At 39.6% G+C, this 17462-nt stretch overlaps 1 protein-coding gene across 1 annotated transcript in view; it reads right to left on the minus strand.

Moving 5' to 3' along the window:
- Positions 1-17462, minus strand: part of ttc7a (tetratricopeptide repeat domain 7A) — a 117679-nt gene that overhangs the window by 48810 nt on the left and 51407 nt on the right. The gene's annotated exons all lie outside the window — the stretch shown is intronic.

A 17462-nucleotide genomic window follows, 5' to 3' on the forward strand; every position in this document is an offset into this window, starting at 1 on the left:
AAATAAAATTAGATTTAACTTGTGTTTAGGGTTAAAGTAAGGGTTAAGGTAAGGGTTAGCATACCAAAAGTTAAAAGTTTAACACCTGACCTGCTGAACCTGAGCAGACAGAGTAAACAGTCTGCTTACAGAAAAATAGCTCATCCTCCATGAAAACATTCTAATACAGTAAACCTAGCTTACACTGCTCTGTTAGCTTTATATGCTATTTAGATATTGTAGCTATAACTTAGCTACATAGCTAACATTGCTAGAGCTAAGCTCACAGTCTACGTAGCTGTGTTAGCTTTTGCTACGCTTGCCAAAGCTCACATTGCTAAAGCTAAATTAACTACATTGGCTTATGTAATAAAGTTACTAACCTAGCCATTTCTTCTTGTAGAACTTGCCTAAACATAATTTAACCCCAGACTGGAGCTCTGACCTGGTCTTTGTTTTATTTATGAATTGCTTCTTAGTGTGTAATGTTTGCATTGTGGTTATTTCATGAATGTAACTGCCAAATTAAATTTTAAAAGAAATCTTAGTAGAAATACTTTGTACGGGCAAATTACAGCACTTTCGTTCTGAGATAGACGGTGTCTGAGATTAATGATCTGTAAAAGTAGCCGTCAAGACATGAGCTGTCTGCAGCCAGACTGACCACAAAGTCATGCTGAAGCAGGTGGGAATAAGTGTAAAACATCTTTTCTCTCAGTGCTGGTCTTTGCTCTTTATTTAATAATGGGATGTGGCCCAGTTCTGATAAAACTGCCTCAATGCAAAGTTGCATTCAAGCTTAACGCTCCCTGGCAGCAGCCATTGTTATCTGCTTCAGCACTACTTAACGCAGCTTATAGCTGCTGTCTTGTTCTCCTCTAATGATGCTGATTGGTCGGGTCTGTTCTGGCATAATCGTTTCTGATTGGAGCTTTGACAGACAGACATAGAATCCAGCCAAGCCATCTGCATCACAAGAATATAAATTCATATGAAATCTAGTAGGTCTGCATCCACACAGGAAGTCAATAACCTTCAGTTTAAAAAACAGAAAAATTCCAAATGGAAAAAAAGCAGTTTTGAATGCAAAATAATGACATTTTAAATGTGATAAAAAGGAGTCAATAAATTGTGATTGCCTAGAAACTCTGAAATTAATCATTAACAAAAAAAAAAAAAAAATTTCACAACCCTAATAAAGAGAACATTTTATCATTGTTTTTGTAACATTATTTTGTTTGTTTCAGAGTTTCTACAGTGCTTTAGAAATGTTGGCATCTCACTGATGCTGACAACTGAGGCTCACAAGGATCAATGATTACAGAGCGATAATCAACAACAAGCTCTAAGAGTGTGTGTGCATGCTTGTGTGTTTGTGTTGTGTGTCGTTGGGTTGAGTGGTTGACGAGTGGAGGTCATAGAGTGTTTCCGCTCGGCCCTTTTAGTTGAAGACAACTGGTTAAGTGATGTGGGAGTCTCTGATGAGTTTATGTCTTTGTGTCTATGTGTGTGCATGTGTGCTTGTGTGTGGTAATTGCCAGAAGGAGCTCTCAAAGGATGCAGTCTGTCATGGGCATCACTCATCCATGAGGGCGAGAGAGAGAGAGAGAGAGAGAGAGAGAGAGAGTGAGAGAGAGAGAGAGAGGATGATGCTCAGCATGTTGTTGAAGGCTCCTCCACTTATTCTGTGCTCCATGTCAGCGTGATTGCATGTTTGTGTTTATGTGTGTAGGGGGTAAATAGACGAAGGGATGAAGACAAGGATGAAAGGATAGATGAAGGGGAGCAGGATGAGGATCAATATCAGAGTGAGCCGAGCTCGTGTCGAGGGAGAAAACTCGTTGAAAAGCAGCTCGTTACTGACTCATGGGCCGGTGGACGGATGGGGGAAGGGAGGGGAGGAGATGGAGGGATGTTGGAGGAGAGAAAATTGAAAGTGTGTAGGAGGAAGGGAGTTGGATTTTCTGACGTGCAGATGACAAGTGCTGCTGAGGGACGTGGTGTTAAGGATACGGCAGCCTGTCGGGTCCACAGGAGTGTTTGCATGTGTGCGCCTTTATATGTGTGCGTGTCTCTAGGCCCCCCCATCACCAGTGTGGCAGAGCATTTAGAGGAATTGTGATGGTGTTAAGCCATCCTAGTGTTAAATGTGACAGTTTTTGTAGAACATGCATGCAGAGGTGACGTCTCTTCCTGTGAATCTGAGATCCTCGCCATGGAGCAAGTTTTCCTCTTGAATTGGTTCATCATTAATTCTTATTTCACTAAAAGATAGTTCTAAAAAGTTTAGATTTCACACTTTTGTCTTTCAGTGTATAAGCACTTCAAATGAAACTTAGCTTTTCCTCCTCATATAAATTATTTGAAGTGACTAAGACAAAATAAGCAGTGATTTATTAAAATGATTTAGAAGATTAAATATTTTTAGTTTAAAACGTTTATTCAAATAACCTTTTAGAGAGGCAAATTCTCATTTTTGTAAAATCTTTGTCATATTTTTGAATTGATAGGGTTTATGAGTGAAAAAAGGCACAAAAAGCTTTGTGATTTCTAAAGATTAGTTTATGCTGCAGTAGTAGGCTTTAATGTCTGCAACATAATCCCTGATGGATTAAAGTGTAGCCAACAAAACTTGTTTTTGTTTCTGAAAGGCTCAGATTTTTACTCTTTTTTCAGGAGAACGTCAAATTTTAAAGAAACAGAGAGAAGTCCTGATCAGAGGTAGAAAAAGTACCAGACTATTGTGCTCATGTAAAAGTACAGTTACTTTGGTAAAGATTCACTGAAGAAGAGTTAAAGTACTGCTCTTTGAATGTACGCAAGTAAAATTAGAAAGTAAGTCATTTAATGTTTACCCAAAGTACAAGTAGTTGATTAAACTTGTGTTAAGGTAAAGGTCAGGATACCAAAGTTAAAAGTTAAAACTCTAATTTAAAAACTGTGTCTGATGAGCAGGGGCATTTTGAGTTATTTTCACATTACGACAGCGTGGTTTCTAAGCTTCCCAACAATGTCGAACACATGGGGAGATGTTTTCATTTCATGTTGGCACTCCTCAAACTGTTATGTGAGAGCCTCAAACTTTCTCAAGGCCAGGCACCTTCCTGGGGAGCCAGGTGTAGGGCGGAAACAAAGGCTGGCCATTTGCATTACTTAGCATAAACCCAACTCCCCATAATGGTTATCATAAGGAGTTTTCTTCAGAAAAAAATGTTTTTCTTTGTTTGAAGAACTTGTGCAAGGCTGACTTGTTGCTGGTTTGCTGGTGGCTGCTCACAAATGTTTAATGAAGCCGAGTAAACAGTCTACTAACAGGAAAAAAGCTCGTCCTCCATGAAAACATTCCAACACAGAAAACGTAGCTTACTTAGCTATGTGAGCTACATAGCTAACGTAGCTAACACAGCAATGTAGCTAATGTGTGTAAAGCTAAGCTCACAGAGCAGGCATGTCAGATTAACATTATTCAAGTAGTTAACTTAGCTTTAGCTCAATTACCAAAGCTTATTTTGCCTAAGCTAACTTATTTGCAGATACTTCTATATTTGGTACCTCTATTATTGTAATTGTTTTTTGTGTTTATGTCGTTGTTAAATGTGCTGCAGCCTGTCTTGGCCAGGACATTCTTGTAAATGAGATTTTAAACCTCAGTGAGGTTTCCCTGGTTAAATAAAGTTAAATAAATATATACGGATTTTTGTAGCTGATGTAGCAAGCTAATGTAGCTAGAGGTAAGCTCACAAATCAGCTATGTAAGCTATGTAAATAGGTTGTCTAAGTAGCAAAGTTAGCTTTAGCTATGCTTAATAAATCTCACATTGCCAAAGGTAACAGCTACACTGGTTAATTACATAGGTAGCATAGCTAGGTTAGCTCACAATGCTAAAGCGAACCATTAAAGGTTAGATTGTGCCACATGGCCTGGGTTCAAGTCCGGCCTGTGGCTTCTTTACAGCATGTCTCACCCCGACTCTTAACTAGATTTCTGACACCATCCACTGAATCCATCTTCTCTAAAGAGCGGCACCAAAAACATATCTTGAAAAAAAAACTTTAAGATAATCTCTGATAAGAAACTCTGAGTTTATGGTGTCAGAACTGTAGATTTAATATTCTCAATCACTTGGAGTTAAGCATGTGCAACACAGCCATAAAAAGCCACCACTAACTAAGCTATGATATGAAGTGTGTATGGCAACAGGTCGCACGAGAAAAATGGTGAGTAATAACAATTTTTTCTTAGAAAAAAAATGCACAGGAGAGTATGATGGAGAGTTTGGTCACATAAAAGAAAAAAATATATTTTGACAAAAAAATTTGTGACAGGCGGGAAATTTGGACACCCCCCATGGTTAGAGGTTGCAAATCAAGACAATCTGGCTGCAGACAGCAGGTCTTAGACGACCCCTTCTGTAGACCACTTCTGTGAGACGCACAACCACTGTCACTGTTTTTCCCCTCCAAAGTCCCCTGAATCAGGCCAGAGTGTGGTGGTTTGCCTTGGGGGTCCTGGGCACTACCTATTTGGACCGTTGGTTCCAGCACCAGTGTTACTAAAGCTGGAGCTCTCTGAGCTGAGGCAGTGCAGGTGCAGGAGAGGATGGGAGTGGTCTCTGAATGGTAAAGTCAGTTAGAGGTGGTAATGTTCTACCTTCTGTATCGAGTTTGTGACATAGAAACCTAGCGATGGTCGGTTTCTACTTCACATAAAGCTTTCAGAAAAGATTTTTCCAGGCAGATGTCCATTTGAGCTGATTAAAAGTCATAAAATGCAGATTTTTATTAGTTTGGTGCAAATGTCAGAAATAACACCAGCACTGATGTGTTTTTATCATAGTTCAGCCAGATACTTCAGTGTATGGCTGCAGAAAAAAATATTGATATGTTCACTACTTCTTTAACTTTTGGTGTCCTAACTCTAACCTTCACCCTAACCAGAAGATTAATCAAGTTTTTACATGTATTCCCATCCTGACAGTGGTGGTGTCTGACAGCAGTGGTCTGCAGAGCAGGCGTCTGCAAGAGGCGGTCTGCAGCCAGACTGTACTGGCCTAAAATACTCATGAAGTGTGTGGCCAGCTTTAGATAACCTGAGGCTGTAAGTGTATAAAACATCAACTTCTAGTGGGCCAGTGATCCATCGAGGATTATGGCAGAGATCATACAGTCTGTGATTTTTCAAAGCTCTTTTTTTACTTTGATTTCAGTTAAAAATGTATCATCATAATTAGTGATGACACTATTTCATAGTCCAATTCACACTTTAATGCTGTGGTTGTTTGGTCATTATCATTTCATATCAAAATGACAATTCCAGGTGATGTAAGGCGTCTAAGGACAGAGTGTTTTCCAGTTTATTATTCCCCACCTGATCACAGCCCGTGTTTCCCTGCAGCTTCAGAAAAGATAGATTTCATCAAGATTACAGCGCTCAAACTACACATCACATTACAAAGGCTGTCATTTCAGCCTCCTGGGAGCGAGCTGTGTTTGTGTGTTAGTGTTTGAGGATGCGAGCGGTGTATATGTGTGCAGAGTGTGTGAGGATGCAAGCAGTGCAGCTCAGTGTAAACGCCATGGCCGGCTGAGAGCAGCGAGCGGCGGCGTAAACTCAGAATAAAAATAGCTAATAATGTTCCTCTGAAAAAGTGGTTCAGCTACAGTATTACTCACTCTGCACTCCCACAGATCAGAGTGTGTGTTCTCTGCAGGCACACACACATGCATGCATGATACTACTACATGCATACATCCAATCTGTACATGCAAGGAGATTAACACTCACACGCCTGTGCAGACATGCAGGAGCCAGGCACGCATGTGCACGCTTACACACAACACATATCCACACACTTCTCATGCTGCAACATCCCGTTAGATGAATGCAGAATCAAAGGCTGGGATTAATCATTCTCTTTAGTACAAACTGAGAGACCACGATCACCCCCCTCCTCCTCAGCTCGCTCAATCTGTGGCAGAATCCTGTTTCACATTGAAATGCATGCCTGTTTACTGGGTGATTAAAATTTCAAAGAAAAGGGAGAAACAGAGACGGAGAGATAAAGAACAGGAGAGGGAGAGGGTTAAGGAAGAGAGAGGAGGAGACGGAGGAGACAGAGGAGGATGAGAGAGGAGGACGTGGGGGAGAAAGAGGAGGACTTCAGAGTGCTACAGCGAGCTGACAGTTTGCTGTGGTGCAGAGAGGCAGCAACTAACAAGCATCACACACATGCATGCACCCACACCCACACACTAACATGCATGTGCCAGATTAGGATCTTCTACACATGTATACCCACATCCCCCCACCCCGACAACACACAAACTCACAAACATGCATGCTCTACAACAAGCTTTGACGTGTGAAGCTCGCTGCAAAGCAAACTGATATTCAATGAGCTTGTTACAGAGAAAAAACTGTTTCTTTCTCTGACTCTGCAGCCCAGCAGATCCCAAGTGGACTGATATATAATTTGGACTTTTTTGAATTATTTTCATGTGTATACTGCAGGTTTGAGTGTATCTAGGCCTTCTGGTGGTGACCAATAACCACTGGCCACATTTCATATCTGTCACCAGGCAAATTCATCTTGCAAAGCTTCAGTCAGAAGCTTGTGCCAGGTCTGAAAACGGACTTGATCAATCAATGTCGTAGCACCAGTTGTACTTGAAGAAGGTAGCAATGGCTGCCGCTGTGTTCAGCTCCAATTTAGCAATGAAATAGCATCAGTTTTATCAGAACTGGACCACATCTATTTATTAAGTAGAGAGCACCTTACCCTTTTCCTGACCCACGTCGGCATGAGTTCATGACAGTTATTGGAAGGGTTTAGTTGGACTGTAAGCCAGTGTATATAATGGTAAACACCAGTGTAGCCGTTGGCTCGGGTTTAGCTCAAGTTTAGCGTCAGTTTAACCACAACTGGGTCACATTTCTTTATTGAAACGAGAGCAAAGAGTCACACTGGAAGCTTTTCTTGGCAGAGAAGATATTTTTAAACCTCTCCCGACAGACCTCGGCGTGAATTTGATCTACCAACAAGCTCCACTGTTCGCAGACTTTGACAGCACCTGTATTTTGAGCTCAGTAATATGAAATAAAGCATGCTTTACCAGTTAATAAGGAGAAAATTTAGATAGTCTTGATCGTTATACATTTAAATGAGAAGTAACAAGGCATTTTTTTCACTTTTGAATCTTTTTTTTACCAAATTTTCTGACAATTTTTGCCTCTTTAAAGCCATTTAGCAACTGTATAAACATTTTCAAACACTTTTCTGCTGTTTTTTTTGTATTTTTGAAACCCATTTTGGAACCTTTTGCCTATTTTTGCCTCTGTTGACCAATTTTTACCACTTTAAATACATGTTGCCACTTTTTGCCTATTTTTACTCTTTTCAAAGTAAAGTTTTTTACATTTTGGAGAAGGTTATGTATCATGACAACATAACATGAGAATTATTGTTGTTTTGATAAGACTAGTTATTATTCGGGTAAAAAATAAAATATGGTTATCACAGCTTAACTTTATGATGGACCATGATCTTGCTGACCTCAATGGGACCCCAATTTAGCGGGGCCCCAGAAATCTCTCCCCTTTATCCCCCCTTATGGGCGGTCTTGCCTGTAGTGACAAGCATTTGAACAACTCCATTTTAACACAAGTCAAGATAAAACATTTCAAAGACTGATATGCATACAAATATCATTCATGCATTACTATCACCACTTGTAAAACAAACTAACAAGCTATATGAAGGTGGAAAGTGAAGAAAAACAAGAAAATATTCCTTCAGGACACTACAAGCAGCTTTTTATCTCCCTTGCTATTTGTTCATGTCAACACAAGTGACAGAAAAAATAAGAAATGCAGTTTGGGAGTTAAAGTGGTGTGTTGCATTACTCTATATCCCACTGTGTTGCTTTGCACCACGCTGCATAGAATTGCAATGCACTTGCATCTCATCTAATTGCATTTCATTTCAATCACATTGTTTTGTACAACACAGCATTACGTTCACCCCATCACCCTGCACTTCAGTGCAATGCATCATGCATTGTAACACATCACATCTCAACTGAATCTTATTACATTGCACCACACTATATGGTATCACATTACACTGCCTGCACAACACTATATTACATCACATGGCACTGCACTTCATCTCATTACATCACTCCACATCACACCTGCACTGCTCTACACTGCAGCTCACTGCATCACATCACAAGCTAGCATCATTCAGCTTCACACTGCAATGCTCACGGCTGTTAGGACACTTTAATAGGAAACTATTAAAATAACCTGATTTGGTAGCTGATGTTTCCTTGTGTTGCATGTTGGAGCATGCTTTACTCCTCTACACCTGTGTATTAGACCTGTTCATTATTATCATTTCAGTTAATCAATAAATCTGTGCTATCATTGATGGATTGTCAGTAAATTTAAGTCAGTAAACTGTCCTCTCTCTCTTCTCTCTCTCTCAGCCTTGCTCCACAACAACAGTTTGGGAACAACAATTGATGCTCTACCCATATGACCTCATGGTTACCGGGGCGATGGGGATTCCTGGCGCAGAGAGCGATGTGATTGGTCAAGCCCAGAAAAGAGCTCTTAAATGGGTCAAAGCAGTCAAGTGTCTCCACGGAGGATGTGTGTGTGTTAATAAGGAGAGAGAGAGAGAGAGAGAGAGAGATGATGTCCTGTCTGTACGTAGAGCAGTGATGAGTGAAGCTGCTGTAATTATAAAACCATTGTCTGTCCTCCATCCTCCCACTCTGTCTCTGTGTTTCCTTCCCCTCTGTTTCATCACTTCTCTTGTTTTTCTGCATTTCCTCTTCTTCCTCTTGTATGGATGCACCCGTCCGTCCATCCCTCCGTCTGTAATGGGACCACAGAGGCCAACACTGACCCCACATGGCTGCAGTATGAAATGCTCTGCTGGGCTTAGCAGTGGAGAGAAAACACATCAGAAAGATGATGCAACATGCTCCCACATTATGGTCAGAGACAAGAAACTGGGCTGCATCGTTGATGTTGATTCTCTGATGATACAATGGAGCTTCCTGCACTGCTAATGAGTGTGTTTAAAGGACTGAAACTCTTCCTGTGAGATAATGAGAGGATCTTACAACAATGAGACTTCTGTTGAACTGCCTTGAAGGGGATATCCTTTATTTTTAACCTTTATTCTGTTTTAATTATATCAAAGTGAAAAACACTCATGAAGAGTCTCCAGTAGATGTATTCATCCTGCAGCACTGAAACAGGCTGTAATGTCTGTGACGTAATCCTTGATGGATCAAAGCATGTCCCATTAGAGTTCATGTTTTTGTCACTGACAGGCTCAGATTGTTACTCAAGGTGAAGAGAAAGATGAGTTTTTTCATGCACATGCAGCTTTTCTATCACCAGCTTTTTCTGAAACACCAAACTACATTGATAAAAACAAGAATTTTCCCTCACAGATCACAGGAGTTCTGGCAGCAATTTTAGAGCTGGCAGTGCCCACAGCCCCAGTTTCAGAGCGCTTCTCACCAGTGCGGGCTGTTGAAAGCTTACCAATGTTAAGCTGTGTCCCTTGGTTGTATCTGTTAGATCTATTTTAAATAGCTCAAACTGTGTAATAGTTTCATTCATTCAGGGAAATATCACCAAGAGAACATCAAAATGATGTCCTTCAGGGGCACAGCCAGAATATCCAAGGGTTAGCCCAACTTAGGAGGATCCTGGGACATGCTACCTTAAAACTGCTAATCCAGCAGTTACATGCATCGTTTTAAAGCAATATTAAATACAAATGTAGATTTAGAGTGATAACAAATCTGCACAATTTGGGCAAAAATATCTCCAGTCCACCTGAAAAAGCCATCCTTTAGAGCCAATTTAATGATAATATGGAATTGTTCTCAGAGTGTCCCAATCCTTTTGAAATCAACACGTTGATGATCAATAATTTCCACTTACGCCTCCTAAAAAGGACAGAACAGTTTATTTATAAAGTTATATAAAAAAGGGAGATGAGTTAAGTATAAAAGTTTCAAATTGGCACTAGAAGAGGAACATAAAAAAGCAAATCGTGTGGTTCCAGAAATAGATTTACTGACAAAAAAGGCAGAACAGTTCAAAATGAGTCAAATTTAAGTAGTACTCTTCACAAAGCACCAACGTTGGTGTTATGGGTTATTTACAATGGTCAGTTTGGCTACAAGAAGGAGGTTTTCATGTTGGGACCAGCAAGGCTTATTTGTTTGTTAATCATCAACTTCTTCTTTGCAATCATTCATCAGAGTGCTCATTAACACTTTTTACCGACCTAAAAGATTCTGGCCTTTAGAGAAAACATTCAGGGCTAAAGCCCTGTAAGCTAGCCCCTCACTCTGCCTATGCTGTCCTTATATGAGCTGCAGATCTTGACCTAAAAACTGTACCCTCAAAAAGACAACATCAGGCTTGTTTCTCCACTGCAACTGACCCCTCACTAAACCCTGCATCTGAATTAAGAAACTACGGAGTTTCAGAATTAAAAGGAAAAAATAAAATAACAGAGAAAAGTAGATGGAGACGTTAATAATTTGTGCATGTGAAAGCTACATTCATGATTTCATAATTTAACACTGCACATGGCTAATTCAGGCATAGAATATTAATGCAATGCAAGATTGAGGACGTCATGCAAAATGTATCTATAGGCAGTTTAAAACTACTGGTCACTATGTAAGAATATCTGCAGTACGGAGGGTTTTTGATTTAATAATCAATGCAGGAAATAATGAAGCTAAAACCAGGTGCACTGCAGACAACCGAGCCACATAAACACCAGCAGCAGACAGGACGAGGAAGACTCTGTGCCTACCAGGAAGTTTCAGGGGACTGTGAAGAAAATGAACCCACACTTTTCTCCATCTACCATGTTGGTTTACTGTTTTAAATGAACAGAAATTACATTTGAGTTTGAAGTAAACACAAGATACTTATGGAAAAGATAAACACTCAGCAAAGAGGTCACTAAACCCGGTTAAATCTCCAATATTTGCCTCCACAAGGCAACTGTGCAAACCTCTGGCCTAAATGAGGCCCTAAGCAGACTCTGGTATTGCACTTATAATTTATCTTATTACAAAATACCAAGCTTAGATTTTCAGAGTTTCAATAGTTGCTAAGTTATAAGAAAATTTAAATATCTCAAAGTTTGGAAGTCATGAATTTTGACATCATAAACCCAAAATTTAGCCCCAGTTTACAGAATTGTCTCTTCTTTGTCCAGATGATTATAATAATGTTGAGATTCGGGGATACACTCACAAATATTTCCTTACGGATCAATTCTGGTAATCTGTTATTTATCTTATTATTCATTATCTACAAAAAAATTGTTCAAGTATAAAACTACTTAAAAATTTTCAAGTTTTTCTAAAAAAATGAACAAATCCTCCTTTTTTAGTTTTTATAGCTGCCCTAATACACTGCCATTAGAATAGAAAGTTTATATATAGATCTTTAATAGGCTTATTGTGTTTGATTTTCTTCAATTAAAACAATTAAAAGTGATGTTGTTGAATTTTTCTAAGTGGGTCCTGGGGGTTTAGCTTCTCATATTTACAAGTAAGAGGGCTTCAAGGAAATGATCAAATAATCAAAAATTATAAAGCAAATAATGTTTTCTGGCACATTAATGTCACTTCTTAAATCTAAAATGTCTCAACAAAGATGTTTAATCTTCATCTTCAAATAGTCAAGGGACAAAACTTCACATCTAAGCAGCTCTAAAGTATTTTCAGCAGTAAGCCAGGTGCTCATTAGGATCTTTTTCTCAAATAATATGCTTTGATTATTTTTCCAAGACCTTCTTACTGACAACAAAAGCCTTATTCTTATTCTTTTAAGGGTTGAAAGTTTGTCCTTGGTTGGACTGGATACATCCCACTGCTGCTTGATTGAGAAACATTACAAAATACTCCTTTAAACACAAACATAAGGAGAGTCATAATTTTTGTGACATGTGGGTATGACTGGTTGAAAATAGCTGATATCAGGTTTCAGACCACATTTTAATCTTTTTTCAACCAAATCTCATGGTGAAATCAAAGCTACTGCCCACTGGGACAGCACAAACTAACAAGCTGATGATTTCAGTGTTCTGCTGGTGGCTTTAAAGAGAACTAACAAAAGTTCTACCTTCAAGAAGTAGAATTCAAAAAGCCCTAAGTTGTTTCTTTGATTGCAGAAAGAAATAATGTTAGGAACAACTCTTTAATGCTAGTCTAAAGCAAAGAACTTAAAAGGGACATGCAAAATGCACTTTTTCAGGCTTTTCTGACAAAAATATGTGCCACTGGCCTGTCCACAATCCCCCCAAAAATCGTAAAAATCCACAACCCCCCTTCCTCCACCTTCTGTGTGCTGAAACAAGCCATTCTCAGATTTTCTGCTCATGATGTCATGTAGGGAGTTAGCACCGCCTCCAGGTTCAATTGGCCCTTCCCACTTGGAAGAAAGTTCTGCCCTCCTCTCCTGATCAGGAGAGCCACATCCATTAAGCTACATCCAATTCCTGAGAAGGGTGGAGTCAGAGGCGGAGTCAGACTTGTTCTGGGCATGGCTGAACCACAGGGAGTTTTTAGACATCCAAAAATCCAATACTGAAGTGATTATTCAGCAACAAACTTCACAGGCATGTTTTGGGGACCTCTGATACCAATAAAAGCTCATCTTAAAGGGGTAAAATATGTGAACCTTTAATGTTCCACTGCTGCCTTACCTTCTTTTTTTTTTTTTTTTTTTTTTTTGAGGACAAACTTTGATCCATCAAGGACGATGTTGCAGACAAAAAGTTGTTGCTGACCAAAAAGCCCTGAAAAACTTTTTCTGTGCCTCTAAGACACAGTATATATAAAATATATATTAGATGTTTTGAAAATTGACGTCCACAGAAGGGAGATGTCAGATTTAAATGATTTTTTCATTTTCAAGTTTTTTGAAGCACATTTTAATTTCCATGAAAAATGTTTTATCTCTCCAATCATTCTGAAATACCAGCGGGCAGACAACTGCTTTTATCCCTTACAGACAGTTTTAATGAATCATCAGCAGGAAAGGCTGAGTTTCATGTCAAATTTCAAACACTGATAGAAAAAAAACATGGAAAATCTGAGGTTATCTGAATTAATTTATTGCTAAAATGAGAATTAATGATCAACTAAAATAAGAGGAAAACTTTCAGCTTCATTCCAAACATCCTGGATTCACAGGAAGAGATGTCAGCTGTAATTGAGTCTTTAAAAAAGACTGGTAAATCTTGCTCATGTGCTTCAGACTGGTGGTTGGGTGAATCATTGATGCCAACATGGATAATGAGATTTCTGACGTCAGGATGTTTATGAGCAGAGACAGGATCTATAGAACCAGGCCCTAAACCTTTACATTGGTGAAACAGTACATCACAGCTATTTTGGATCTTATATTCTGACTTCACCCATTAAAGATGAGTGGAGAGGGATGGGGGGAGTTTAAGGTCGGCGAAGAGGTCGTAGAGGGTACAGTGTCCGCAGACACTGGGGGTGACGGTTAGCGGGATGACTTGGACACCACCGTGGTAGATCGTGGGCTGCGGTGGCCAGAAAGTGAGGTGAAGCCCTCCTCATCAAGAGTGAAAGACCTATTGGTCAGCTGGAGAGCCAGAGCTTTGGGAGTAAGGAGATTCCAATCTTGTTTACCTTCAGGAGTAGCAGTCTGTGGCTGCCTTGTACTTGGATGGGAGCTAACCAGTGCCTTGGCTTGTCTACTTGTTTGGACCAGAGGCCCACAACTTCAGCCATAGCCTCAACATGGGCAGTGGTGTCCAGTTCTTCTGCAGGAGAGGTGATAACATAGGGGCTGAAGGTAATCAAAGAGTCAACCATCTGTTCATTATCCTTTAGCTGGTAAAAAATGGATATACACATCCTTCTGTCTCTGACATTTTCTGTGTAAGCCGAGACAGCCGTTGCGTCCACATGGTGAGTGGTGGCAGGGCATTCTGGGGTGTAGAGGTTAGAGCTGGAGGAGAAGCAAAAGCTGTGGCCGATAAAAGTAGTCAAAACAAGGCTAAAATGCCATGACCTTTGGTAATGTGACAGGCAGCATCACAGTGAGAGTTGGAGAGTAGTTTTGAAAAAGAGAGGAGGTCCTAATGGAAGTGAAACTCACAGGCACAGGCCCAAAGACTGGGTCTGTTTTAAAGAGTCTCTGGTAAGAGGGTTCTATAGACATGGGTGTCTTTGCTACTGTGGTTGTCCTGGCCAATGCAATGATGAACTGCCTATAAAAAGTATTCATGCCCTTGGATGTTCGATCCATTTATTGATTTTATAAATCAGTCATGGTCAATATAATTAAGCTCTTTAGACAAAAAAATGACAAGAAAAATCTGACTGCATGAATATTCATCCCCTCATCACCCAGTTAGTGATAGCAGTCTCACAGTTAGTGATATGGGGATCACATGAGTGCAGTGAATGTGTCTCATTGATTGTAGAATAAAGACACCTGTGTCTGGAAGGTCCAGTCACTGGTTAATCAGTATTCCTGACTACCATTACACCATAAAAACAAAAGAACACTCCAAGAAACCCAGAGAAAACGTTATTGATGAGTATACATCAGGGGGTGGATACAAAAAGAAGTTCCAAGGCACTGACACCAACAGGGGATTCAGTTAAATTCATCATCAGAAAATGGAAGGAATATGGCACATTAGTAAATCTGCCTAGATCAGGCTGACTGAAAATGAGTGACCGTGCAAGAAGAAGACTAGTGAGAGAGGCCACCAAGACACCTATGACTTCTCTAAGGAAGGAGTTACAATCTTCAGCTTCACCAAAAGGCATGTGGAGACTTTATAGTGAAGTGGAAGGAAGCTCTCTGGTCTGAAGAGACCAAAATGATGCTTTTAAGCCATCAGACAAGATGTTATGATTGGCAGACAACAAACACTGCATATCACTACAAACAGACCATCCCCACTGTGAAGCATGGTGGTGGCAGCATCATGCTGTGGGGATGCTTCTTAGTAGCCAGTCTTGGAAAGCTGTGAAGGTAGAGGGTGAAATGATTGTGGAAAATCCTGAAGGACAATCTTATTCAGTCTGCAAAAAACTACGGTTTGGGAGAAGACTAAATTTCCAGCAAGATAATGACCGTGAAGCATAAATTGAAAGCTACAAAAAAATGATTTAAAGACAAGGTAAATGTTCTGGAGCTGTTCACGCCTGATCCCCATGCAACCTGTCAGGGCTTGAACAGTTTAGCAAAGAAGAATGGAATAAAAATTGCAGTTATCAGATGTGCAAGCCTGATTGAGACCTGTACGCACAGACTCAGTGCTGGGATTACAGCCAAAGGTAAATATACTAAATACTGACTTGAAGGAGGTAAATATTTATGCAATCATTTATTTTACCATACATATTTTTATCTAACCGGTATTACTTTGTAGAAATCTGTTTTCAATTTTACATTAAAGAGAGTTTTTGTTTAAATCAAAAAAGCTTAATTCTATTGACCATAATTAATTAATAAAATCAACAACAGGGCAAAGTATCCAAGGGCGTGAATACTTTAAATAGGCTCAGTAGATTTCAACCTAAAGTTAAAGGGTCATGTTTGGTTCCTTAGCATATCACTGACTCTATTCCTGCACAGTAATTCTTAAAGTGTGAGTTTATAAAATGTAACCTTCTTTAAGGCAGCAGGGAGGAGTTAGTTCTGTTAGGAGAGAAGCACTCAGGCTCAGGTCGGAGCTGCAGTGTTTAAAAAGGTAAGAGTGTACGAGGGCAGACGTACCGCAATGCAGGACTCCCTCCTGCACGGCTAAATAAGGCGTAAAGAGTCTGACTGTGTGTGTGTGAGACAGAGACAGAGTGTGTGGAGCCGAGACACCCAATCCCTGAGGAGAGGATTGGTGTTAGGTCTGAGTGTCTCTGCATGTCTAACTGAAGTAGAGCTGTCATGATACCAAACTTTTCAACCTAAATATGTGTCTAGTAAAAACCAAAACTATATTGATAACTTTTTGAACCAATCAGAACTACATGTGGTCTTCAGTTGCCAGACAGTGAAAGAACAGTGCTGGATCAAGGACAAGGGCTGGGGTGGTTTGACCTTAATGTTTTAAGTTTATTGTTGAGTCATTACTGACCTTTTTGTTTGACCTCTAAACTAGAATCACTTCACTCTAAATTAGAGTTTGGAGTTCAAAGTCTGAAGGAAATCCCTACCCCCTCAAAATATGATGTTCACAAGAAGGTCTGGACTCAAGGACAGAAGGAAGGATGTTTGTTCATACAAATGTAATGATGGACAGACAACCTGTAAAAATAATGACTCAGGCCCTGGCTATTGCTGAGGCAAAGAAGTTTAAATCAGAGTCCTAAGCACTGAATATTGGGTGAAATGTTCAGAATTGCAAGCAAACCCCTTAACACTGTTACCATTACACAAATTCCATAAGCAGTTTTTGTCAATGGAAACATTGCCAGTGTTGTGTGTGAAAAGTTTCAGAAGTTTGCTTGCAATTTTTGTTGGGTTATACCTCAGACCAGTGGTTCCCAACTTAGGGTCCAGGCACCTCAAGGGGGGCACCAAAGATCTCAAGGGGGTCAAAGGCACAAATAAAACAATGGGCATATTTATGCCAAAACAAAAGTAATGTGAAAAAATGTCTTCTGTTTGCACGTAATTCTTTGTGCAACTTTCCATGCCCAGTTTTCAGTTCCCAGTCTTTTGGCTCTGTTATTTTGAAGGGTCCCAGGCTGGAAAGTTTGGTAACCTCTGCTTTAAAGGCTGGAAATTGTCAATACTTTTAACCCTTTAAAACCTACCATTGTGCAAGTCTGTCAGGACATATTCTTATATTTTTACATACTGTGGTGCAATTTTTAGGAGTATTTTTATTTGCTTTACATCAAAATAACTCTTAGATCCGAAGTTTTAATAATATGTATTAACTGATGTCTTAACTACTACAATAAATTGCTTAAAAGTACAATAAAACTAAAAAAATGAAAACCGCTTTGTTTTTTTTTTGTTTGTTTTGTTTTGTTTTTTGGGACATATATTTCAAAATACAGAAATTGCACAGCTGTATCCCTCAAACTTGGAAATGTAAAAAAAGTTGCACTATATCCTTTGGAACCACAGGAAATTTATTTGGAGTCTGTACATAACTTGCTTTTTGAGATATGTTCAATTTTGCAACCTGTAAAAAAAAACAAGAAACGAGCCAGATGAGAAGTTAGACTCTTAGTTTAGAAAGCTACGCCCCAGCTGTAAAACCGTTTGGCACAACCGGATTTTTGAGAATCCATAACTACATATGTGTGGAAGTTAGTCAAAGGTGTGTGCAACGGATGTCTGGTGTGTGTGGGTTGTGTTTCTGACTGTTTTTGTAAAAAAGTAGGGGTGAAACGAGAGCGAGGGCAAGTATGTGTGCAGGCTAAGT

The sequence above is a fragment of the Cheilinus undulatus genome, linkage group 6, assembly GCF_018320785.1.
Source record: "Cheilinus undulatus linkage group 6, ASM1832078v1, whole genome shotgun sequence".
Lineage (NCBI taxonomy): Eukaryota > Metazoa > Chordata > Actinopteri > Labriformes > Labridae > Cheilinus > Cheilinus undulatus.